Source organism: Notamacropus eugenii, chromosome 3 (assembly GCF_028372415.1).
Source record: "Notamacropus eugenii isolate mMacEug1 chromosome 3, mMacEug1.pri_v2, whole genome shotgun sequence".
NCBI classification, from domain to species: Eukaryota; Metazoa; Chordata; class Mammalia; order Diprotodontia; family Macropodidae; genus Notamacropus; species Notamacropus eugenii.
Window position 1 is genome coordinate 463,776,713 of NC_092874.1, and position 26,801 is coordinate 463,803,513.

Below are 26,801 nucleotides of genomic sequence, written 5' to 3' on the forward strand. Positions count from 1 at the left end.
TTTGTGTATTTTATATTAATATATATGTGTATATATATATATATATAGAGAGAGAGAGAGAGCCATGCGTAGATATGTATGTGTTCCATCCACATATATATATATGTGTACATTATATATTTGTATGTGTGTATACATTATAGACATCCATATTTATACATAGTTTTATAATACATGTGTGTATTAATTACAGTCCTGTGATGAAGTTACCTGATTTATGTCTGTCCCCTTCTGAGCTTTTTTATTTTCTCTTCTTTATTTTTAAAATGTCTCCCTGATGTTCTTTTCTTTATTTTTATTGATCTGTCCACGACATAGTCTCCCTTTGACCCTTGACCTTTCCACTAGACTATTAAGGGTCTCAGATCTACTACCCTGTGTAATTTTTTTTTTTTTGGTGGGCCCGGGGTGGTGGTGGTGGTGCTGTATCTTGAATTTCAAGGCTCTGGCATGAAGTAACTCCTGCCTATCCAAATTAGTTTTCTGTTCCCTATTTGTAATTTTAGAAACTTGCCCGGGGCTCTGCAAGATTAACTTTGTTGCCCTGAGTCACACAGCGAGTCAGTAGGTGGTAGAGGCCTAACTTGACCCCTTGGGCTTGCTGGCTCTACACTTTACACTGCTTCTGCCCCCTATGATTACTAATAGGAAAACCATGCCCGAATCTAACCCACCAGAGGATGAGGACAAAAGTACCCGCAGCCAACTGTCATTGGCACAAACGGGCAGGTTGTATTGCAGGCTAGTGTACTACTTGCAGAATTTTGTAAATTAAAAAATAACTACTAAGAAATTAAATTGAAAAGGATTACACTTTAAAAGTGAATGTAAAATGTTGCTCTAATTTTTAAAAGAAATGTGCGTCACAACTCACATCTGTGCAGCCCTTTGAGGGTACAAGTACTGGCTGTGCCCTGGGCCTAGCGCTCTCTTGCTCCCCATCTCTGCCCCCCGGCCTCCATACTGTTTCCAAGCCCCTGCTCAAATCCCACTGTCTACCAGAAGCCTTTCCTGGTGTCTTTGAGAACAGTTGTGCCTCCCCTCTGTTGATTTTCTCTGATTTTTCTTGTCTCTAGGTTGTTTGTACATAATTGTTTCCATGTCGTCTCCCCCATTAGACAGTGAGCTCTTTGAGGTCAGGGCCTTAGCTTTTATCTTTCTCTATATCCCTGTTGCTTAGCGCACTGCCTGGCACTTAGGGGGCACTTAATAAATGCTTATTAACTGGCTGACTGATTTTCAGCTCATCAGCCCTGACAGACAGATAAAACAAATGTCAGAGAGCCACAGATTGACAATGGGAGAAACCTCTGAGGCCATCTAATCCAAACCCCTCATTTTACAGATGAGGAAACTGAGGCGCAGAGGTAGTGATTATCTTATACAGTTGAGAAATGTAAGAGCTCGGAACCCAAATGAGGTCTCCTGATTCCAGGATCAGATGTGTATTACCTTGACCATGGGACTTCTTGAAAAACCAGTGCCCCCAAATGGGCCCCTTATAAATGATGAATTTCAGGCTATTCACAGGTTTGTTATGAGGATAAAATGAGTTAATAGGTGTGAATGTGCTTTGTAAACTGCAAGCCTCAATATAAATGCAAAATTGAAGGAGTCAAACACTGTGGGATTGGGATCAATTTTATCCTATGTGACAGGCATGAATCATGCCTGCTGGACCTTGCTTTTAAACTGAATTACACACTTCAGTGGGTTACAGACCAAATTTAAAAAAATACAGTCCAGTTTAAAAGTTAAAGACAGGAGAAAGGGAAACATGCACTCACTCTAAGCCTTCTTTTCTCTTATTTGATCAGGATGCTGACAGTCTAAAACTCTGGGCCAAAGCTAATAACATGGCGATTCCTAAGGATAAGTGTAAAGTCTCCTCTATGGATTCAAAAAAATCACCTTTGCAATTCTGATGAGTAAGGAAAATGGGAGCTATCTGAACAGTTTAATGTGAATGCTCAGGGAACAAATCTCCCACTTGGAAATAGAAAAAAAAATAGGTAAATAAGATGGAAGCAAGGGTAGGTAAGGGGAGTAAACGCCAAATGGGGCATAAGTTTGTGGGAATAGTGTTCATGCTCAGACTGTGCATATGCAGAAATAGAGAGTCATGCGAATTCTTTCAAAGGACAGTATGCAGAACCAGCAGCACAGTTTAATCACGGTAAACACAACAATGATAACCAGCATTTAGAGCTTTAAAGTTTGCTAAATGCTTCACATTTGAGCCTTACATCCATCCTGATAGCTCTGTGCTTTTAGTATTCCCATTTTATAGATGAGGAAACCTAAGCCTGAATGAAATGGAAGTGACTTTGCCAGGGTCACAGACTTATAAATGCCTGAGACAGGATTCAGACTTGTCTCCTTTACTTCCAGGTCATGTGCTCCTTTATACCAAAGGGGCAAGAACCACAGCAACGTAAATGAAAAGGATAACAAGATGTAGAAAATGAGTACTGTATAATCATAATAACCAATCTAATCTTGGAAAAGTGATGTGAGCTCCCTCCTTTCTTTGCAGTAATAGGGAACTGTGAGTGTGGAACAACGTATATATCCTTGAACCAGGCTGTTGTATAAATTAGCTTTACTATTCCTGCTTTTATTTCCTTTTTTTTTTTATTATGAAAGATGGCTTTCTGAGTGGCAGAAGAGGGAACAATTTATTAGGAAATAAAGGTGATATAAAAACAGCAGATATCAGTTTTTAAAGGTCCTGAGGCTGATAAGTTAAGCTTATTTTTTTAACAAGAAGGATTTTTTTTTGTTATTTTTTTTGTAGTGATATTTGATGCTGGTGGCAATAGGGAGCTATAGATTTGTATTTTAGGAAGGTCACTTTGACAGAGCTGAGTAAAGGATGGATTAGAATGAGGAGACACTTGAGTGAGGGAGACTGGTTAGGAAGGTATTGAAAACTTAGCCACAGGTTCAAGGTTTCATTTAACCCCCTCCAGCCCCTATGTGATGGCTGTGTCCAGTGTCACCTGCACAGTGACATTTGGACAACCCTACAGCTGTGATGAACATGATTTAAAAACACTGCTGGATTTTCTGAATGACGGTTTCCAGCTCATGAGTTCTCAGTGGGGCCAGATGTACATGTTCCCCTGTGTTATGGATTGGGTTCCAGGTTCCCACCGGTGAATTTTCCATAACTTCAAGTTGCTTTAGTCCTTCATTTATAATCATGTATGGAAATACCAGAAGAGTAGGAAGCCATGTCTTCATTGACCATTTCCTAAATCAGATAGACAAGAAAAAGCAGGAGCCCTGGAGTCACTTCTACAAGTATACACTAGTGATGACAACCCACAATCTATTCTTTGGGAGGCACTGAGACCACAATTACTACCCTTCTCTATGGGTTGCTAATCTTGCTCAAGTATCTTGAAGTGACAAAAAAAAGCTCAAGAAGAGATAGACCATGTGGTGGGTTGGGACAGAGCCCTTTGCCTGGATGACAGAGGCAAGTTGCCTTACACCAACAAAGTCCTGTACAAGATCCAGAGACTCCTCAGGAGTCTTACCCTTGGGCCTGCCCTGAGCCATCACTCAGGACACCCATTTTCGTAGTTACTTCCTGTCCAAGGGCACCCATGTCATCCTATTCTTGGTCTCTGCACACCTGAATTCAGTTGAGTTCAAGGACCCAGAATGCTTTGATCCAACCAACTTCCTGGATGAGAAAGGGGCAAGCAAGGCCTTTCTGCTCTTTGCTCCCAGGAAGTTAGTGTCTAGGGGCAGGCCTGGCATTAATGGGTTCTCTCTTAAACTGTGCCCAGAGAAGAAGCCAGAGGACATAGACCTAAACCCTCCATTCACAGGCCTGGGTACTCTATGAACTCCTCGTGCTGACCCACTGAGCTCCTCCCCAAGGGGATGCTCTTCCTTCCACCCATGTCTTTTGTCCAATAAACCCTCCTACCCCCAAAAGGCAAAAAAGTATTGTAATCATCTGGAGTGAAGTGATGAGGGCTGGTACCAGGTGGCATCTTCATGAGTAGGGTGAAGAGGATGCATATGAGAGATGCTGCAAGAACAAAAAGGCCAAGATTTGATAGTAGATTGACTATGTGGGTTAAGTGAGAATAAGAATGACCTCTAGTTTGAGCACTTGGATGGTAGTGACCTCAACAGTAACAGGAAAGTGGGGATGATGGGGAAGGTTTTGGGGGAAAATAATGTGTTCTGTTTCACACTATGTGACAACACTTAACCCACACGAACAACCATTTAGAGATCTATACACTGATAAATGTTGAGGAAAGAGCAGGAGAAACTGCTGAATTATCTCTCCAGCCTCTAAAATGATCCCTCTGAACCTGGAGCATCATTTCCTTGTGAAAAAGATGGAGAGAATTGGATTAGACAATAGTGCAATTAGAATGGTTTAGGAGAAGTTTAATGGGGGTTGGGAGGTCCCAAGGAGGAGTCGCTCACTGAATAAGCTCCTTGTTCACCTGTAATTGTGTCCCCAGTGGAATAGCTCAAGAATCTGTGCTTGGTTGACCTTGTGCTTTTTTTTTATTTTTATTAATCACTTCGATAAAGGCATAAACGGCAGGCTTATCCAGCTTCTTCATACCATCAGACTGGTTAGGATAGTTAATATAGAAGATGAGATAGTCAGGATCCAAAATCTTCTTGACAGTCTAGATCACTGGGCTAAATCCAAGAAGATGAAATTTAGTAGGAACAAATGTATAGTCTTATGTTTGCTGTAAAAAGAGCCAACTCCACAAGGACAAGAAGGGTAAGGCGTGGTTAGGTAATAGTTTGTCTGAAAAAGATATGTGGGTTTTAGTGGACCTCAAGGTCAGTATGAGAGTAAAAACCATTGAAATCTCAAACCTTCTTGGAGGTCACCAAAGCAAGGGCTGGGATGCTAGAGTAACTATTTCTTTCAGGGCACAGGTTGAGTTGGATGACATTGAAGGTCTGCTCTAACTCTGAAATTCTGTGATTAAGTCAAGGTGGGATGTTGGATTTGGGAGGAGAATTTTGCCAGCACATAGTGGGAGAAATTTAAATTTCCAGCCCCTGGACAAAAATTTTATTGTTTAATTTTCTTATTTCAATTCAACAAACATTTTTTAATGTGCCCGCTATGTACAAGGCACTTTGGGACATAGAGGTGATAAAGTGGCCTTTGCTCTCAAAGGACTTATATTCTACTAGACCTAGGATTCTCTGTGTGTATGTATGTGTGTGTGTGTGCGTGCGTGCGTGCGTGCGTGCGTGTGAGAGAGAGAGAGAGAGAGAGAGAGAGTTGTTGATCGCTTGGGCTGCAGTGCATAACATAAAATATGTGATTACCAAGGAAACAATTATATTCAAACATAGTTATCAAACAATTTTTAAAAAATACAAATTCATGAATCCTAGTTTAAGAATCCCTATACCAATGGAATACAATGTTTAGTTAATTGGAGGAAAGAAAGCACAAACAGGTGGAGGATTGGGAAAAGTTCCATGGGCAACATGGAAGCCAAGCTAAGCTTTGAAGGAAGGAAGAAGAAAAGAAAGGAGTGTATCCCCATCATGGCAGACAGATTGTATGAAGGCATAGGGATGGGAGATAAAATGTCAAAGTTGGGAACTAGGACAGTTTAGCTGAAATGTAGATTATGTAGGAGACTGATGTAAAATAGGTCTGTTGAGCCAGCAGTGCTAGGGAGAGGAGTTTTTGTTTTATCCTAACGACCCCTGAAAATTACAGAGCATGGACCATATCTGTACTTTAGTAAGATTGTTTTCTCAGTTGTATGGAGAATGAGTTGGAGAAGGAAGAGCACTGAAGAGGGCCCTCTTCAGGTGAGGAGGGCCTTGACAAGGTTGGTAATGATAGGAATGACGAGCAGGGGATGGATGTGAGAAATGTGGTCCTGGAAAAGTCAACAGGGTTTGGCAACTGATTGATTGTAGGTGGTCAAGAAGAGAAAAGAGCCAAAAATGACTCCAAGTTTGGCAACTTGGGTGAGAGAAAGAACAGCCATGACCTCATCTGGGAATGGAAAGTTTGAAGAAGAGTTTGATAATTGGGGAAGGAAAGAGCTGGGATCCAGTGTTTATTAAGCAACTATTATGTGCCAGGCCCTGTGCTAAGGGCTTTACAGATATTATTTCAGAGAGATAATGACAAGGCATGGCCCTCCAGCCAAGAGGAGTGCCTCCTCCTTGGTTGATGGCTAGCTGCTGGACCTCTGCTCATGTTTTTGCCTGCAGACACAGTCTGGTGGGACCAAGTTTCTTGGAAGTCTCCAGGAAATAGAAATCACCAGGAGAAAATGACTTGAAATTTGTGTGAAAGCCTGCTGAAATACTGCCTTGCAATGACACTAAACTGAAAAAAATCCAAAGAAATGAAATGTTAAGCCTTGCCTAAGATAGAGTTTTTTTGGGGTGTGTAGACCCCTTTAGTAGCCTGCTAAAACCTGTGGATGGCTTTCCAGTATGACATTTTAAAATGCGTAAAATACTACACAGATATTAGAAGGAAAACTAATTATATTGCTATACAGTGATCAGATTAAAAAAAATGTTCATAGACACCAGGTTATGAATCACTGCTTTCAGATTAAATTATGCAACCTCATTGTGAAAGAAGTAAATGAAATTTTTGTTTTGTTAGTTTTTTAAAAGATCCCATTTGATTCGACTTTTAATTGAATTAATTAATTGTTGTTTCCAGAACATTCTAGGCTCTGTGCTAGGCACTGGAGATACAAAGACAAAAATGAAAGTCCCTGACCTCAAGGAGCTTACAGGGGGAACACAACATGTACCCAGGGAAGGAAATACAGTGTCTGTATGAAATAATGCATGTAAAACCCCCTTTCAAAACTTTTTCTTGCAACCCACAATTGGTCCACAAACAGGGTCTTAAAAGGACATGCTGTCTCTTCTGGGCACAGTAGGGATTTTAAGCAGCATTTCTTCAAACAGGGACGATGGCTGATTTCATGTTTCTGAGCATTAACTTTCTACAAGTTAGCCAATTAGCATATGTTAACCCAAATTAATGCCTTAGGTGGAAAGCACCAGCCAATGGTATCTGCTGGATTTGCAGAGGGAGAGCCTGAATTCCTGACTCTACTGCTTTAAGAACAAAGCCAATGATAATGACTAACATTTATATGGTGCTTTAACATATTTGTATACATATGGATGTATGTACGTCTGCATATATATATATATATATGCACATATTTTTGTATGTGTATGAGATCTGACTCAATCTTCATAGTCACTCTGGGAAATAGATGCTATTATTATTATCTGTTTTACAAATGAGGAAACTGAGACTGAGAAAAGTTGAGTAACTTGCCCAGGGTTACACAGCTAATGTCTGAGGTAGAAGTTGAAGTCTTCCTGACACACTTGATCCTCCAGCTGCCCACTTTCCTCAGGGCCCTTGGATACAAGGCAGGCACATCTCCAGGCCAGAGTTTCCTTGTTTGTCAAATGTGAGGGGGTAACCTTAGATCGGGGCTTAAACTTTTCACACACATGAACCCTTCAGGACTTCTTAAACCCTATATCAGGTCACAATCTACAGTTTAAAAAAGGCTGCCTTGGTTTCAGATGGTCTGAAAAGTCTTTTCCAACTCTAAGTCTCTGATTCTCTGGAACAAAATTTTTGTTGTCCTCTTTCTCATCACTAGGAAAAGTTAGTTGGTTTTGCCATAGTTTGGATTGTGATACCATTCTACAATGGGGCTGCATTCTGGATGTCATGCCCAGCATCCTCCAGGACCCTTTTCTTATAAAATACTCAAGGGCACTCCATTTTAGAGCCATGCCCACACCCTTGCAAAGCAGATTTGGGGCATTGCATTTCTTGACTCTTGCAATCAAAGTAAGGTGATTTTCGTTAGCATTTGTTTGAAGAATCTGGAGAGAGAATGACTTCTATTTCTTTTTTCTTTCCTTTGTCCCTTCAATTCCGTGAGCTGAATTCAGTCTGGAAGCCCCAGTGGCTTAAGTGCAATGACCTCTTTTGGGTGAATGAAATCATGTGTCTCTCATTTCCAAGAAGATGGCCTGATTTTAGGGTGATGTTGGAAGAGATAGAAGAGCAGCCCAATCTTTTGTCTTCCTCTCTCTGGTTTTCCTAGGATTCTTTAGATATATGTATGTGTGTATACACACATGTATATATGTATATGTGTGTATATACATATGTGTATGTTTAAAACACATTTAAAAATGAGTGACAGCAATCCTATTCTAGATATACTTTCAAAATCAAATATTGGAAGCTTTCTTGGAAGTTGAATTTTATACTTCCATTCTTCAAACTCTCTAGTACATCCAGTTTAGATGCAATTTTATTTAATGACTTGCTTACTTAATTAGGAACGCTTGACTTTGTGTACCCAAATTGTCCAATTTGCACACTGGTGTTTTTTCAGTTAAATAAAATGTTGTTTGAGGCAGCCAGACCTCTCTACATTTTGAAAGATACCCACTGGATGCCTTTTTTCCTGGTTCAACACCTAAACCTTTACAATGATACAGGGACAGAATTGGAGAAGCAACATAATGATAAAAAATAATAGTTAACATTTATATATCACTTACTATGTGCCAGGCCCTATGCCAAGTGCTTTACAAATATTATCTTTTTTGGTACTAACAACAACCCTATTTTTATTTACAGTCGAGAAAACAAAGGCAGAAAGCCTTTTCCAGGGTCACATAGCTATTAAGTGTCTGAGGGTGGATTTGAATTTAGGTCTTCCTGACTCTATCCACTGAATCATTTGGCTGCTTCCTAGACAAACAGAGGTTAAATGAGTTGCCCAAGGTCACACAGCTAGTAAGTGCCAGAGGCCAGATTTGAACTCAAGTCTTTCTGACTTTAGATCAAGCACTATCCACTGTACCACGTAGCTGCAAGGGACTTTAGAGGTCACTTAGTTCAGTACCCTTATTTTAAAGATAGAGAATATGAGGCTTAGAGAATGTCAGAGATTTTTCAATGGTCAACAGGCAATAGCTGTGAGGCTCTGGTTTCCAATTCAAGTTCCATGACTCCCAAATTGAGTCATCCAAGTTCGGGAATCTTTCCGCTGTGCCGTGCTATCTGCCTTCAGTGCAGTTCTTTCTTTCTAGATACCAGTAGATCTAGTCTAGCTCTGCCTGATTCATACTTATTCTGTTTTGAAATATGCTCATGAAAGACATTTATCTTTTTCATCTTTTCAAATCTTTTAAAGAGCAATTTTTGGAGAAAATGAAATTAATTAACTAAACATATGCACTACCTAGCTATGACTGAAATAAATCTTTAAGTTGGGTCTTTGGGCTTTTGGGGAAGAGGGCTCATCAATGCTGTGGCCCAAGGGCACTGGGTTCATTAATATGCTTCATTGCTTTTGACCTTTTGTTGATAGATGGTGTATGTGACCTTGGTAAGTAGTTGAGGCAAGGAGGGTGTGGGAAGGGATGCCCTGTTTTCCCAGAGTAGCTTTGTAGTGGTGATGGACTGTCTTGTAGGAAGCTCATGTGTTGGGGGGTGCACCTTCATTACACAATGTAAGAAATAAGCCTTGTTTCACAATGCTGCTCTTGAGGTGCCCCATGCTTGAACGATGCATTGGCTTCGTATTTCCTCAGTTTTCTCTCTTGCTTTAAGTGTTGCTCTTAGGTATTTCCTTTGTGCATCCCAAATAAAGAAAACACAGACCCTAGTTGGGTTTGAGTACATTTCTTATAAGAGTAGGAAGGTGTGGTGTTGTATGATTTGGAGCAGGGAGGGACCTTCCAATCCATCTGGTCTGACCCCATTCATTTAACTAATCCCAGGTACTCAAAGCCATCCTAACCCAAGCACAGGCATTTAAACAAGATCATCACGGAGGCTTGGGAGAACCAGACTCATGACTAGAAGGTGGCTCTGGAAAAAATATGTGTCCTTTAACAGAAGCATAATAGCTAAAGAGGAAGCTGAGAGGATGTATGTTTATTGCCCATTCATGGCTCAGCACCCTTCCACGTGAGACCTTTTCCAGTCTCCATTTTCTGGTGTCTTCCTCTCAAAATCACTTTGCATGTTTTTTGCATTTTCATATATATATATATATGTGTGTGTGTGTGTATGTACACATGTATGTACATAACACACGTAAACACATATAACTATAAATATACATACACATAACCATATACCTGTACACACATACACACATGTACATGGTAATACATATACCCATATACACATACATATCCATATATGCACATATAAATATATATATACATACATCCACACATGTACATCCACACATCCACATATACACATGCACACATATGCACATATATGTGTTGTATTCCCTGATAGAATTGTTTGTTTCCTGTTAGCTCTTTGAAGGCAGATACTGTCTCATTTTGGTCTTTTTATTCCCACTGCCCAGTACAGGACCTGTGCATAGTCAGTATTTTAAAAATACTTGATGAATTGGTTGATTGGCCATTAGCTGTGTGACCCTGGGCCAAGTCACTCAATCTCTTTGTGTCCCAGGCCACTCTCTAGCATTGACCCACCAAACTGTGGATGGGTTATAGCAGGTCAGAGGTGGAGGGTGTTCTTGGCAGTATGAATTGCCCACAGTGAAGAAACCTCCTAGCTGTATATCATTAGGAACAGATTTTCCTGAAACTCACAGACTCCTACATCTTCAGTCCTTCGGAGGTCTATAATTTTGTGGGTGTCGGTATTCCTTCCTCTGAAATAGCTAGCAACCCTTCTCTCACTCAGTAGATTAGTTTTTGAGAGTGACTTGGCAAAAGTAAACAAAAAGAACAAAATCTGATCCCCTGGAGCCAATCCGACCATGACCTTGGAGTGTAGGGGGCTTGAATCACAGCTTATAATATGTCTGGGGTGCTCTTTGGGGATCATTCCCATGAAAACTTCTAGAAGAGCTCTCCACCCACCATCAAGTCTCTGAGGGGCCAGTGTTGCTTCTATACTAGGAGGGGGTAGGATTTTGGTACAGATAAAGTCAGTTAATCAATTGCTCAATTTACTCTGTAAAACTGGGACTCAGGTACCCCACCCCTGTGGCCTTGCCTTATCAGTGGCACAGTTGGAGTATGATTTCCTTTTGACTTTCTTCTGGGCTTCTGTCCACACATTCACAGGGAAGGCCATCTTGAATCCTTTCTTTTTCATCTACTTCTGTCCAGTTAATCAACCACTTTGTTAGTTAGTCAGTCAACCAGTATATATTAAGTACCTGTTTTGTGTCAGGTACTGTGCTGAGCACTGGGTATATTAAAAAGAGATGAAAATGATAACCCAATAAAACCTCCAAACCACATTTCCTGCTCTCAAGGAGCTTAGTCTACTGGAGACAGCATGCAAGCACTACGTGACAATGAGATACAGATGGGGTGAACTTCATTCAGCTAGCCCACAGAGGGAAGGCTGTAGCGATAGGGGGGCTCTGGAAAGCCTTCTTGTAGATAAATTTTGGGATGAGGGGATTTTAGCTCAGATTTCAAGGAAGTCAGGGAAGCAGAGAGGCAGAGAAGAGGAGGGAAAGAATTCCAATCATGGAGGACAACCAGCTCAAATGCATAGTCAGCAGATGCAGCATTTAAGTGAGAAACAGCAGGGACACCAGTTACCTGTTATATAGGGAGGGTGTAAGTTGTAGACAGACTGACAAGGTAAGATGGGACCATGTGCTGAAGGGGTCTGAACACCAACCAGAAGATTTTATATTTACCCTGGAGGTGACAGGGAGTTTATCGAGCAGGGGAGTGATATAGTTAGATGTGTACTTCAGGAAGATCACTGTGATCGCTGAGGGAGGATGGACTAAAGTGGGAAGAGAATTGAGGCAGGCAGACTACTCCCTGCAACAGTCACTGCAGTAGTCTAGGCTCAGGGTGATGGGGGTCTGCATCAGTGGGTGCAGTGAGTAGACAGAGTCCCCAGAAGAGAAGGATGAGTATTCAAGAGATACTGCAGAAGTGAAAATTGACAGACTATGGCCACAAGTTGGGAACAGGGAGTGATAGATAATGGGGAGTCCAGGATAATTCTGAAGTGGCAAGCCTGAGGGACTGGAAGTCTGGTTTAAAGCTCTGCATGGCCTACCAAAACCACCTTTTCCAACTTTTTACTCTTTTAACCCCCGGGTGTATTCTGGGCTCCAATGACACTGACCTCCTCACTGCTCCACCCACAAGGAGCTCCTTCTCTCCCACTGCAGGGTTTTTCCCTCACTATTCTCCATGCTTAGAGCCCCCATTGGAACCCCTCTTCTATAAGAAGCTATTCCCATCCCACTTAATTCTTGTACTTTCCCACTACTGATTGTTTTTAGTTTATTTTGTAACTTGTTTATTCATAGTTGTTTGCCTATTGTCTCCCTCACTAGACTGAGAATGGCCTGAAAGTAGAGACTGTCTTTTATCTTTCTTTGTATCCCCCATGCTTAGCACACAGTAGTGCCTGGCACATAGTAGGTGATAAATAAATGTTGACTAACTAGTGCCCTCAACAGTAATAGGGAACTTTGGAAGGTGGGAAGTTCTTTTGCAGGCAAAGCCAATGAGTTTAGTTTTGAACAAATTGAGATTAAGATATCTCTGGGATATTCATATTGAGAAGTCCAATAGGCAATTGGAGTAGAGAGATTAGGACCAGATAAGTAGGTTTGAGAATCATCAACATACAGATGATAATTAAATCCATGGAAGCTTATAAGATTATCAAGTGACATAGTATAGAAGGAGAAAAGAATGGGGCCCAGGACTGAGCCTTGTGGGATTAGTGGGCGTGGCATGGTGGAAGATCCCATAAAGGAGAATGAGAAGGCATCATCAGATAGGTAGGAGGAGAACCAGGAGAGAAAGAGGTGTTATGAAAACCTAGAGAGGAGAGAGTATCAAGGAAAAGAAGTGATCGACAGATAGTGTCTAAGGCTACAGAGAGAGAATCCAGTAAATTGACACAAAGGGTGTTATTATTCCCATTTTACAAATATGGACACTGACTCAGGAAGGCTATCTGTCTTATGATTATAGGATAACAGATTTGGATTCAGAAGGGATCCTGGAGTCCACCATGGCAAACTCCCTGATTTTTCAGATGAAGGAACTGCGGCATAGAGGGTGACTTGTTCAAAGTCATATAGTGTTAGATAGGTGACGCAATAGGTAGAGTAGGCAAGAAAACCCGATTTCAAATCTGGCCTCTGGTATTTACCAGCTGTGTGACTTTGGGCAAGTGATTTCAGCTCTGCTGGCCACATTTCTTCGTCTGTAAAATGGACGTAATAAAAATACTTAACTCCCACATTTGTTGTAAAGATCAAATGAGATATCTGTAAAGTCCTTAGCATGGTGCTTGACAAATAGAAGGTGCTATATAAATACTAGCAGCAGTTGTAGCTGCTGCTGCTACTGCTACTACTACTACTACTACTACTACTACCACAGCCACCACTACCACTACTACCACCATTACTCTACTACTACTACTACTCCTACTCCTACTACTCCTACTGCTGCTGCTACTATTATTATTGGAGGAGATAGGATTTGAACTTAGGTCTCATGACCCCAAATTTAGTGAACTTTCCATTGCACCTCATTCATCCATGATCACACATTAGGGCCTGAGGTAGTGTTTAAACTTAAATCTCAGCTGACTCCAAGTCACTTGCTCTTTTCATTATGTCTGTCTCCTCTAAATAAAGGACATATCCTATACTCAATCAGATCTTCCCGTGTACATTTGTAAAACAATTTAAGCAAAAATAACTAGCACACAAAAATATTTAGGTCGCGTTTACCAATTTTTGATTCATTGTCTCCTTCAAGGTTTGCTGACCCTTTGACAGTATTATGGGGTGAGGTAGTGCAGTGTGTTAAGGCTCAATGTTTTGGTGGACACACGAGGGTCGCGATGATGATGTCTAGTTTGTGTCCCTTGGTAAATGCTGTCCCAAAGAGCGGTGTCTGTCTGAGCTGTTTCTTGGCTTTCCTCACAGCCACAGATTAACAGGGATACATTTCATATCTCCAAGCATTCAGTAGTGCAGTTTAACTAGGAGCTGCTTATGAATCAGGCTGGCTGATGACTGTGATGACGGAAATAGAGCTGAGAAGACAGAGAAAGAAAGGAAAATTCCAATTGTGTCATCAGGAACTGAGACAGGAGGTGGCAGGACTGTTCAGCAGCATGCCATGTGTTCAGACCTCCCTCATTTCAAGCCCACTACACAGCTGGTCACGACTTGATCTGATAGCCCAAGAAAGGGCCAATATGTTGACTGAGAGAGCTGGGAGGGGCACCTGCCCACCCTGAGGCTGGCGTCTTCCTCCCCTTGTTTATGTTGCTAATGTGTCTTGGGCTCAGAATTTTAGTTTTGAGAAGGATGAAGTGGGGAAGCACAGGCAAGATGGTGGAGGGAGGGATTATATGTCATCCTACTCCCCTCCATTGCCACCTCAAAACAACAAGAAATGCGCCAAAGAAAGTAATTAAACTTACACAAAGAAGAAAAGAAGGGAAACACTGCCCCACTAGGCAAATTCTTGTGAGAAAAAGAATAAGAGGTTGCATGTGGAACCCACTCTCCCTAGCTCTGCCCAGGCTTGGCTGGTTTCCATTGTCTCTATCTTGCCAGCCTACATTTCTGGCTTTGACTACAGTAGATTCTGCCCTTTTCCCTTGATGTTTCTTAATGGAAGTGATGCAATCTACATCTACTTTATTCCTCATCTTGAAATAGGTAGAAAGCTTTGACCTTGTCTTGCAGGAGAGAAAGTGGGCAGTGAAGAGAACCTGGTAGTGGAAGCAGCCTAGTACCCAAAGGAAGGGATTTGTCTCCTAAGCTAAAGGAAAATGGGCCATAAACCAAGTGGTGGTCACCCACCTCCTTTTGGAGTTTCTGGGGAATATTGTCTAATTCTCACTCTCTTAATGTGAGGAAATAGTTGGAATTATCTAGACCCAGTTGTCTGAATAGGAAAGAAACAAATTAGTCAGTAGTGATGGTCAGGGGTCTGATATAATGGTATCTAAATTAGAAAGAAAGGTGCTGAAGGCAAGAAAGCCAGGGGAGAGATGGTGGATGTAAGCTCAGCCTCCAAGAGTACAAATCAGCAGTGGAAGTCACAAAGAAAGAAAACAGCAGAGTAAATAATTAAGGAGGGACCACAATGGAAGGAATAAGCACTCACCTTTAAACTCCAGGTTAAAAGGGGAAGCAAAGCAGTAACCACTGTAAGACCTCAAGAAATAATGAAACAACGGCAAGAAACTCCACAAGGATTTGAGAGTTAAAAGAATTTTAAAAAGAAATAAGAATGGAAAGTCAGATGGAAATAAAAATTCTCAAAGAAGAAATAAAGCAGTATTTTTTAAAGTAAATTTGATATAGTGAATAAAGGCTTTGAAAAAGAGTGACAGATTTGGAACTCAAAATAAATTATGGTCATATTAATAGAATGACAAAGTAACTTTTTATCCAAGGTATCCAGATTTGGTGAGTTCCATTTTTTTTTTTGTCAAGCTTAAGTGGTCCACAAATTTCTAGTGACAAAATTGTCTTTTCTGGCTGCTATGTCTAAATTCTACACGATTTGCTTATAATAGAGGAAGTATGAGATATGAGAGAGACAGAGAGAGAGACAGAGAGAGAGAGACAGAGACAGAGATAGAGACAGAGAAAGAGACAGAGAGAGAGAGAGACAGAGACAGAGACAGAGATAGAGACAGAGAAAGAGACAGAGAGACAGAGACAGATAATAAGTTACTGGGCTTCTGATTGGAGCCCAGCAGTTGAGTCAGAAGACTTTACTTTGAGTTCTAGCTCTAGCATAACTAATGATTTGGGTAAAGCAGTTCATTTCTTTGAGGCTCAAATCTTCTTTTGTATAATGGTAGGGGTAGACAATGACTCTACTTTTCCTCCCTTCTGGGTTTATTATTCTGGAATATATGCACAAATGCTTTGTAGCCATAAAATGCTTTATGTGCATATATCACTCTCACTTTTCAATAGAAGAAGGAAATCCAGTTCTAGTTCTCTTGATATTAACTTAAGGTGTTGACCTGGTCAGGCCAGCTTTAGGCAAAAGTATGAAATGTGTGATCTTTGTCTCTGGCATCTCAATCATTAGCTTTCATATCTACTCCATCTCCCCATCAGATTTTATTATCCTCACTTTTGCTCTTTACCAGCTTCAGAGAATCATTTCTTCATACTTTCCTTTTCTTCCTCTATCTCCTTTTCCCTCTTCTTCCCCCCATTAAAACTTGCTTTCAGGAAAATATTTGTTATCTGTTATTTATATGTCAGTGGAAATTCAGGGTACTGTGCATTTGCATTTTGAGTCATTTACATTTTGAGTCATTTCTGTCTGTGAAATGAAAATCTGTATCCCCTGCTGATAAATTTCCAGCTATCAATGAGCCATGGTTTGGTGGGTGGCCATTATTCCTAGGGTATCCTTGAAATTACACCATATAGGGGGTGACCTAAAACCTTTTTAAGGTGAGCAGATTCACAAATTGAACTGGAAAACCTGAGGACAAGATAGTCTTCCTAATATGATTGGGAGACCTGTTAAAACTACCTAATTTCACAAGGATATATGCCCCTTATACCTACATCCATCCATGTATACTTGAGTAACACATACTTTAAAAAAGGCAAAGCATACAAAGTTGAAAATAAACATACAAATTCCATGCCCAAGTAGCAGCTCATGATTTTTCAGCCAGTAGGTAAAAGGGTGGATAGAGTTCTTGTAGCAGGGAAACCTGAGTTCAAATCCTTCCTCAACCACTTATTGGCTGCATGACTCTGGCCAAGTCACTTAACTTCTGTTTGCCTCAGTTTCCTCCTCTGAAAAATGGGGATAGTAATCACATCTAAGTCCCAGAGATGTGGTGAGAATCAAATGAGTTAACGTATGGAGAGTGCTTTGGAATGCTGTATGTGTAAATGCACCTGTTGTTATCAAGTGTGCTTATAAATTACTAAGTAGTCAGTATCATTTGAAATTTGAAGGTCCTCCTCCGAATGAAGGCTGAGGCTAAGCTCTTAGCTAAGCATCCTCTAGTGATTATTTTGACTTCTGTTAGTAAAAAGGTCTAGTGGAAAAAAATAGTATTGGGAATGAGAACTGGCTTCTGATGCTGACCCAGCCCTAAGTTCACTAAGGTGGGTGAACTTAACCTAGTTGTATCATGTTTTATCTGTGACTTCCTTTCTGCCATATGGTAGAAGGCTGATCTAAGTCTCTTTCAGCATTAGAGTCTATGAGTCTCGGATTTCATGACCTTGACTGATCAAACATCTAGCACAAACCCTGAACCTGGTCTAACACTCTCACTGAGTTATTTCAATCAGAGTGGGTAACTAGGGCAGGGTGACCCGGATATCATATTTATCCTTCAGGGTGCTGTTTTAGAGGGTATGGATAGAACTTCCTTTCTGTCTGCAACATAGAAAAATACCTGAGCTCAGCACTTATTAAGCAAGGTAATTCTTACAGCCCAGATGACATTCCCAGAAATGGCCTCCTTGGCAGCTGTCTCATAAGTGTCTCTGCCTTTGCCATAGGAACTGCCTTAGGCACAAATGAAAAATCGCTATTTGCATTTCTGATTCTAATGAGTGAGTAGTAGATGGAAAAGATTTTGGGATAAGCTAAAAGTTAAAAAAAGTAAGTTTTTATTTTAAAATATTTTTTATTTCATTAAATATTTCTCAATTACATATAAAATTTTTTAACATTCTTTTTAAAAAAATTTGAGTTCTAAATTCTCTCCTTCCTCCCCGCCCCTCCCCTGCCCTTTGAGAAGGCAAGCACTGTGATAATGAGTATGGTATGCACACACACACACACACACACACACACACACACACACACACACGGAATCATGCACAACATATTTCCATATTATCCATGTAGCAAATGAAAACATACAGATATAAACAAGAAAAATAAAGAAAGTTTAAAAAGTCTGCTTCAATTTGCACTCAGAGTTCATTGGTTCTTTCTCTGGTGGTGGTTGGCATTTTTTTGTCGTGGGTCCTTTGGAATTGTCTCATATCACTATCTTAGTCAGAGTAGCCAAGTTTTTCACAGTTGATCATCCTTACAATATTGCTATTCCTGTGTACAATGTTCTCCTGGTTCTGCTCACTTCAAAATAAACTATTATCATCATTATTCCTTGGGGATTTCTGTTACACTTCACTGAATTTCCCTTTGCTTGAAGATAGAACTTATGTTTCTTCTTTTTATTAATAATAATATTTAAAGATAAGGGTAGGTCAAATGCTTAATATAGTATTGTGCTTTATGCAGGGTACACAAAAGAAGAAAGACAGTCTCTGTCTTCAGGAAGTTCATAATATAATAGAAGAAGGCACAGAAAGGGGGTGAGGAAGAGGAGTGTGATGGGAGGGTAGTGGAGGCCTCAGCACTGAGCAAGTTAAGGGCCATGGCACCTCATCCATATCCAGCGTGGCTCCAAGGAAGAGATGATTGCCTGAGTGGAACGCAGGCAGCCTGGATCAGTATGTCAGTGAAATGCACAGCATCCCAAAGATGGACCATTTGAGCCTTTGCAGCTAGTTAGATTTGGGTGTTCAAATGGAAAGGGCCATTTTAGGTCATTCAAAACCATGAAGACATTTAGCTAAGCAGGGTAACCTAAACTCCTCCTAAGTGATTACTGCCCTCTTTCTGCCTTTCAGAAACAGTGAGGTCCTGAGTTGGAGTAAATGTAAATGAATGAGAAGTACCTTATGATAAGGTCTTTGCTTTCCTTGTCTGCTTATTACAAGTAAAAGGTAACTGCACATAGACTTAGCAGTTGGCGTCTTTTAAAGTACGTTGCCACTTTTAAAAGATCCTGAGTGATTCTCAGAGTAATTTTTGGCTTGTTTGTCATCAGACCTATGATTTCACCAGTGTACAGGATGAATTGGAAATAATTCACAGAGAGAAGGCCCTGGAATGAAGGTAAATTGTGAGGGGCTTCTGGTAGAAGATTTGATCTTAGCTGACACTTGAAAGAAGCCAGGTGCATTGAGAAAGGAGAGCATTCCAGGCTTGGAGATAGCCGGTGAAAATGCCTGGAGTCCAGAGAATAAAATTTTAGTTCCTCTGATTCTGTGGACAGTCCTTTATCTACCACACCAAGTCTCCACTCCCTTGTCCAATGGAAGAGAAATTGGAGGTAGTCTCTCTCTTCCTTCCTCTCTCTTCCTTCCTTATTTCTCTCTGTATCTGTCTCTCACTTTTCTCCCTCCATCTCTGGTCTCTGTCTCTCTACCTTCAAAGGGCAGAAGTAGGATGAATAGGTTAAATTTTTTTTCCATTTGGGAAAATACTTATTTTTAAGAAATCTCTTGAAAAGCAGTTGGTCACTTTTTTTCCCTTTCCATTTTCCATTATGGGAAGGAGAGTTTGGCTCAGCAAGAGGAAGAACTTTCAATGGGAACAGATTGAAGGAAGGAAGGAAATAAGTGCCTCCTGTGTGCCAGGCACTGTACTGAGCATTTAACGGATATTGTCTTATTTGATTCCCCACAACAACCCTGGGAGAGAGGTACGATTTTTATCCTCATTTTACAGTTGAGGAAACTGAGGCAGACGAAAATTAAGTGACTTGCTCAGAGTCACAAGGCTAATAAGTTTCTGAAGCCTAATTTGAAGTCGTCTTCCTGACTCCAGGCCTAGGGGCTCTATCTGCTGCACCACCTAGCTTCATATGATGATGATGATGATGACGATGATGATGATGATTTTAACATTGTGTTGGGGATATAAATATAAGCAAGTCATTCCTTGCCTTCAAGTGGCTTACATTCTAATGAATATATCTCACATTCGTATCGAGCTTTCCCTAGCGCCCCAGTGGAACAGGTGTTCTTGTGCCCATTTGGCAGATGAGGAAACTGAGGCTGAGAGAAATCACTGCATAATGTGCCTGGGATCATACAGCTGTTATCTGAAGCAGGATTTCCACTCTGGTCGTCCTACAAACCTAGTGTTGCATCCCTAGAATCACCCAATTGGTCCTGCTGCGTTAGATCTATGGCCATTTGTCAGGGAGGTTTCCAAGAGGACCATGATTTCAAGTCTTTGCTTCCCTGACCCTGATTGGGCAGACTTTTTGCCCAGTGCCATCTCCCTTTGCCAGCTTGAGTAGGGCGGAGCTAGCAGGCTTGCTTGCTTGGCAGGACTGGTGTCTCTGGTGTCCTAGCTCACTGAGGGCTTCTCTCATGCTCTTCCCACCTAGCTCCGGGGGTCAGATCAATTCGGAAGGTCACTGACCTTAGACCTCTTCCTTTCCCACTAGGAACAAGCTTTGGTTGCTCAGTTGCTGCCCGCCTCCCAATCAATTAGACATTTTACAAGGTTAAGACGTGATTAGCATGTCAGCCAGATGGTAAAATGTTACTCCATCCTTCTGTGATTTCGCTTCCTCCCTCCTTTCCTTCCACAGCTTCATTTGGGGCTTTCTTTACAAATTGCAGTTTATTTAGAAAAGATTTGAAGCCCTCAGGGTTTGGAGAGAGACTGGCATTTATGCCACAGGCTTGTTTGACTGATTAACCCTTGTTGTGCCTGGCAAATACTGCTTCCTGGGAAATTGTCCCTTCATTCCAGCCTTGTTCCAAAGTGTAAAGTCTATAAGAAGGTGTGTGTGTGTGTGTGTGTGTGTGTGTGTGTGTGTGTGTGTATTTGAGGAGGAGGTGAGGGATGGCTATGGGCCTTGCCCTGTAGGGAACAGGTCCTCTACAACACCCTTTGGTCAGTGAACTATGGGAGAATTTCATCCTCAAAGAGGACCAGAGACTTCAGGAGGGTGATGTCTTGATCTGCAGGTAAATTGGATTTAAGTGAGATAGAGCTAAAACTTCCAAGTACAAGAAGGAAAGTAAGTGTTTGTTGTTCTTGGGTCTGATTCTTCATCACCCCATTTGGGGGGTTTTCTTGGCAAAGAGTTTGCCATTTCCTTTTCCAGCTCATTTTACAGATAAGGAGACTGTTCAAGTCGGGTTAAGTGACTTTCCTAGGAAAGTAAGGCTTAGCTAACCCTTTGGCATCTCCCCTTAGCAGCAATAAATCAATCATCAGTAATTCTATCAATATCAATAATTCTATCAGTTAAGCACTTAGAATGTGCCAGGCTCTGTGACAAATGCTGGGGCTACACAGAAAAGCAAAAGCAAATACAGTTCCTGGCCTCAGGGGAGTTAAATTCTAATGGGACATGGAATATAGTCAGAATTCACTGGATCCTACCTCAGTGGCCACTTACTCGAACCACTATCTAAAAAATAATCCCTTGTAGATTCAATTATGTTCAGTTCACTTCAGTTCAGTGAGCATTTTTAGCGTGTACCACGTGCCCGACACTGGGCAAGGGATTCAAAGAAAAAACAACAAAAAAAAACCACCATCAAAACTCTCCTCGCTCTCAGGGAGTTTATATGGGGAGCAGATAACTGGAACCCAGGTAAATAAATACCAAATACCTCCAAAGTAGGTTTGGTAAAGCTTGGATAATTGGGTTACTTGAGATATTAAGGAGCCATTTAACCTGTTTACTGTATCTTTAAAGTGGGGGTAATAAAATGTGCCTCCCTCCAAGGATTGTTGCAAGGAGAAAATAAGATATTGTTTGTAAAGTGCTTAGCACAGTACCTGGCACATAATAGACATTTATTAAGTCAATCCACCAACAGGCACATCGTTTGTCAAGAAACTGTGTTAAGAAAAAAGAGTAATAGTCCTTGCCCTAAGGAGACACACACACGCACACACACACATACATACATACACACAAATACACACATTTTTGAGCCCAGGGACTTTTTTCGATTGGTTTTCTTGGAGCTTAGCATAGTTCTTTTTATACACAGAGCTTAAAATGCTTTTTAATTTATTTATTTATTCATTCACATACAGGACATTATTTTATTGGGATAAGCAACACTATGATATAGTAGATATCTGAGCATTGACCTTGGAGACAGTAAAATCTGGGTTCAGGTTCTGCCTGTGACACATAATGAGCAACTCTGTGATCCTGGGCAAGACAATTAACCTTTTAGTTCTGAGTCTAGGCAACCCTCCAAGACTAAATCACATCGTTAGAGGGAGCTCCCCTGTCTATACTAATCCGAGCACAGATCTAGTACCTATCCTTTATGTAAGACACGTAGAAAACAGAGCAATGAACACTTTATTGGAAGCTCTCCAATGGAAAGGGACATCCCTTCTCCCCCTACCTCTTGGGACAACACTTTCTACTTTTAGACATCTCCGATGCTCAGGAAGTCTTTCCTTATGTGAAGCCTGTGTCAATCTCTCTGCAAATGTTAGGTCATTTCTCTAGCTCTGCCCTTTGGAGCCAAATAGAACAAGTCTCATCAATTCATTGTCCCTTAGACAGCCCTTCACATCCCAGATGACAGCCATCAGCTGTCATGTCTTTAGCCAGAATTCTTTAGTGAAGGCCCCTTCCAGCTCCAAAGGCCTTGATCCAATGATCCCTTGACTATAACCTCGATAATAGAATGTCTTCCCCTCTCTCCACTAAATTGTATCATCCCATTTTCTTTCTCCATGCTAGCACACTGACTTACTGTGTCACTCAGTGACTGTATTCTTATGTGTTAGGAAATGCTTAGTAAAGAGAAATTATTAGCCCCCAAATAATCATGCCACAAAGTCCCTTTCAGGAGCTGGGGGAGGTGGAGGGGTGGACATGCACAAAAACCTGGGCCATGGGGAAAGGATTGTTTAAAAAACCAAAAAGAGCTGAGAGCTCAGATGAATCCTGCTAATGGCCAGGCCCATGAGCCTAAATTTATAGGAGCTGCTTAGATCTACTGAATGTTTCATCACTCACTTTGCAGTAGCTTTTAAAAATGTGTTTGTGGTCCATAACATCATCTACTTTTGACCTGAACAGAAATTAATCAGACCCTGATATGCTCTGAATATTATTGTGGGTTAGCACTGGTTCAGTTAGTAAGTAGCAAGAAAGTTTTAATAGAATTCTAGGTCATATTTTTTTAATTTTTTCTTTGACAACTATTGGTCTTGATTGTTAATCATCCTTTATTTTTTTTTAAAAGCTTTGTTTCTGATCCTGTTTTCTAGAACAAATCTTTCTGACTATAAAAAAAAAAAATGAGATTTCTGTGTGACTATGTCCTAAGTCAATAAGCTTCAAAAATATTTGGAATGGTCACTTCACAAGGTTTAGAAGAGAAAAAGATAGGTAAGTAATGTGACCATGAAGACAGCAGATTTCCTGGAAAGACTGATAGGGAAGTTTTCAGCCAAATGATTCCTCTTCAGCATCAAGTACAATACGAAAAATGGTGTTCTCAAGTGCTGTGAGGTGCTGTTCTCTCTCTTCAAATGAGTTTCAACAACTTCTCTATAAATTAATAACATCTGTTTATTGAACAGAATCATGGACAAGCAATGTGACTGATAAACAGAAAGGAACAATAACCAAATGGGAAACACGAAAGGAGGGACCTTGGCTTGCTTTGGAGAGAATGTTTCTTCCCTAGGATGCGCTCCTCCCTTGCCCCTATTCATATTCAGAGATGTCAACGATGAATATTTTAAAGGCATAAATTCCTGTCTTGTCAGAGTTTTGACCAAGACATCTTTTATGTCACCCATAGGATGACTTCATTTTCATCCCTTCTAGCCTCTAACAGAAGCTGTTGACGTAATATATGCCTTTAGGTGAAAATTAGACTAATCACGTCCACTTAAGGTATGTGGATGAAATGTGTTTTTCAGCCCCCCACAGGAAAATGATGTTTTTCTTAAGCCGATGAAGAGAGTGCTGGCTTGACAGATTGTGAGTGACAGAAAGAAAGTGTTTTCAACAGGAAACAAATGGAGATGTTGCGCAAGAAAGAGGGAATTGGGGAGAAAAGAAAGCAGCCTTGGTCTTTATAGTGGAGAGTCATTCCAGCATGGCATTTTTATTCCCTTGGTGCCTCAAGATGATGATTCAGACTTTTCACTGCTCTTCCCATGATCTGAGATGAAAGGGTCCCAAAGAAAAGAAAAAAATTGACTGATGGTAATGGTAGAGCCCAAATTAAATAGCTCTTAAACACTAAGTGGCTCCTGGAACTGTAGTTCAAAGTAACACCCAGTCTTCCGTGCTTTCACACCCACATTTTCTTTCAAACACATGCACACATGCGGTATTGTTATTTAATGTTCTGTAAGACTCTGATGTTTGGTGTTTGGATCGTTGACTCTTTAAAAAGCTTAATAGCAATATTTAAAGCAAAATACTTAAAAATGGGCTGAAGGTCTGAGGCAATGTCTGCGTAGTGCTTGGTTCAACCTCAAAGCTCACTATTAGTGTCGTCTTTAGGATTCCTTATTATAATGTGTGGTTATTACCATTTTTCTTTTTCCTGGACTTGTGATTTCACTGGTGCATGGCGTTTGTTAGAGAGAAACTTCTTCTAGTCCTTTAGCTGGGCACAAATTGTGAGATTTATACTTTTGGAGCATTGTCTTAAATGACTTGCCTGTATTGACAAAGTCAGCATGTGTCAGAAGTGAGACTTGAATCCAGGACCTCTTTAACTTTTGTTCTAATTCTTTGTCAGTGACTTTTCCACCACCTCCCTGGGAAATCTCATCATCCTGCAAGATTCAGTCAGCCTTGGTCCTCTGTCCCTCTGACTAGAGGGTGGAACCATGAACTCCTCAACCTAACTTTGTGTTGGGAGCACAGGACCTTCATCTCCCCATTTCCCAACAGGCTGCACCCATTTTGGCCTTCTTTGACTGCACCATTCCACCATACCCCCATCTATCTCCCCTCTTCATCAGCTACATTTTGTGTGTTATCTTCCTCCGTTAAATCACAAATTCCTTGAGATCAGAGGATAGGCACTGTCTTTCATATGTTTGTCCCATGTTTTGCCCAGTACTTGGCACGTTGTAGATACTTAATAAATGTTTATTCACTGTTGACTCTGGATTACTCCATGCTGCCTCTCATGGTTAACCACTACCATTATGGTTGTTGTTATGACTGTATGAGGAATCATGGGATGGGAGCACACAAGCAGATACAAGGCAAATGTTTTAGTCTCTCCTTGCCCCAGGTAACTCTCCAAGAGTCGGAGTTTCACAGGATTTGCTCCTCTGACTTGGTAGAGAGTAAGAGTGCCTAAGAACAATGAAATAAAAAGTCTCATCTAAGCACTAAAGCAGTCAGATAGACCAGTCAATAGTAGTTAGGCTTGGAAACAGGAAAAGGAGTTCCAATTCTGTCTCGCACATGTCTGACCCCAAGCAGATCACTTGACCTCAGCCTCAGTTTCCTCATCTGTAACTTGGGGATCACAGATAGCACCCACCTCATAGAGTTGTTATGAAGATCAAATTTGACAACATATGTAAAGTGCTTTGTAAACCTTAAAGCACTATATAGATGAAGTTTATGTAGTGGCAGCACGGGGATGCACTGCTAGACCTGAAATCAAGAAGACCTGAGTTCAGGTCCTGCCTCAAGCATTTACTGTGTGATCTCTGACATGTCAATCTCTGTTTGCTTCAGTTTCCTTAACTAAAATGGGTTAATAAGAGCACTCCCCAACGTTGTTGGAAGAATCAAATGGTGTAATACTTGTAAAGTGGTTAGCATATGGCCTGGCACATAGTAGGTACTGTATAAATGTTAGTTATTATTACTATTAATTATTTATTACTACTACTGCTAATAATAATTAGTTGCTAATGATTAATAATTACTAGTAATTATTATTACTGTTAATAACAACTATTATTATTAATTAGCAGCTAGGTGGTGAAGTGAATAGAGCCTGAAGTTAGGAAGTCTGACTCATCTTCCTGAATTGAAATCTGGCCTCAGACACTTACTTGCTGTGTGACCCTGGAGAACTCACTTAGCCCTGTTTGCCTCAGTTTCCTCATCTGTAAAATGACCTGGAGAAGCAAACCTCTCTAATATCTTTACCAAGAAAACCTCAAATGGAGTCACAAAGAGTGAACACAACTGAAAGACAAATGAACAACAATTATTATTGATAATAAATAATTACATAATCATCAGGGCCATTCCTATGAGAATATAGGCTCTGATCTTACAGCATCTTAGAATTTCCGTGTTAGAAGGGACACAAGAAATGATTTAGTCCAATTTAAATCTGAATAAGAATTCACGTAACAACAACCCAGGGATCATTCCATGTTTGCTTCAAGACTTCTCTAGTGAGGGAAGCATGGTTTCTCTGGAGGCAGTCCACTCCAGTTAGAATTAAATCAAACTGTGAGGAAGATTTCCTTATGTTGAGCCAGTCTGGTTTTCTCTAGCTTCTACTAATTGCTTCTATGTCTACCCAATTGGATCAGGAAGAGTTTCTTCCTTTTTTTAATAAAATGAAATTTATATTTTCCTAGTGCACACATTACATTATTTTCACATATGATTTACTTTTTTTTTAAATTGACATGGACTTATTGTTTGTTTCTGCCACGCCCTATCCCCCTGGGGAGAAAAAGTTTTATAAGTAATAAGTACAGTCTCACAAAATAAATTCCTGCATTAACCATGTTAAGGTGGGTAGTGTGTCCTGTCTTTGGTTCTCTGGTATGATGTTTATCATTATGTTGTTTGTATTTCTAAAGACTTTAAAAGTTGTTTTTCTTTATAATGTTTTTGTATGTATTTTTCTCCTAGTTTTCTCACTTCAGTCTGCATCAGT

General features: G+C 40.6%; 1 protein-coding gene and 1 pseudogene across 5 annotated transcripts in view; both read left to right on the forward strand.

Annotated features, from left to right (window-relative positions):
- FHIT (fragile histidine triad diadenosine triphosphatase) overlaps positions 1-26,801 on the forward strand; it is a 1,742,479-nt gene that overhangs the window by 151,631 nt on the left and 1,564,047 nt on the right. The window lies entirely within an intron of this gene.
- LOC140497630 (cytochrome P450 2F2 pseudogene) lies at positions 48-17,685 on the forward strand (annotated as a pseudogene).